This window comes from Salvelinus sp. IW2-2015, linkage group LG19 (assembly GCF_002910315.2).
Source record: "Salvelinus sp. IW2-2015 linkage group LG19, ASM291031v2, whole genome shotgun sequence".
NCBI lineage: Eukaryota > Metazoa > Chordata > Actinopteri > Salmoniformes > Salmonidae > Salvelinus > Salvelinus sp. IW2-2015.
Genome location: NC_036859.1, coordinates 34217728 through 34218364, shown reverse-complemented (window position 1 = coordinate 34218364; position 637 = coordinate 34217728).

Sequence of the window (637 nt, the reverse complement as noted above, 5' to 3'; positions counted from 1 at the left end):
TCTCATTTTGTCTGTCATAGTTGAAGTGTACCTATGATGACAATTACAGGCCTCTCTCATCTTTTTAAGTGGGAGAACTTGCACAATTGGTGGCTGACTAAATACTTTTTTGCCCCACTGTACATGCTCTGATTCGCACAAAAGCCAATGAAGCCTAGTGTTATTGTAGAGTTAGATTTGGCAGACATATATCATATGCAGTATGCACAGAGTGCAGCCCAGTGCATAGCATACCATATTGTTGTCCATGTGTCCTTGAGATTAATGTGGAAGATATTCCACAACGGATATGCAAATCCAGTGTAATACACAGGACGCAGGGCGTTTCCCTTTATGCTCTTTAGTTTACGTCCAGGCTCCCGTCGCCTGGCTTCATCAGCCAGTTTACGGCCAGGCTCCCGTCGACTGGCTTCATCAGCCAGTTTACGTCCAGGCTCCCGTCGCCTGGCTTCATCAGCCAGTTTACGGCCAGGCTCCCGTCGCCTGGCTTCATCAGCGCCAGTTTACGGCCAGGCTCCCGTCGCCTGGCTTCATCAGCCAGTTTACGGCCAGGCTCCCGTCGCCTGGCTTCATCAGCCAGTTTACGGCCAGGCTCCCGTCGCCTGGCTTCATCAGCCAGCTTACGGCCAGGCTCCCG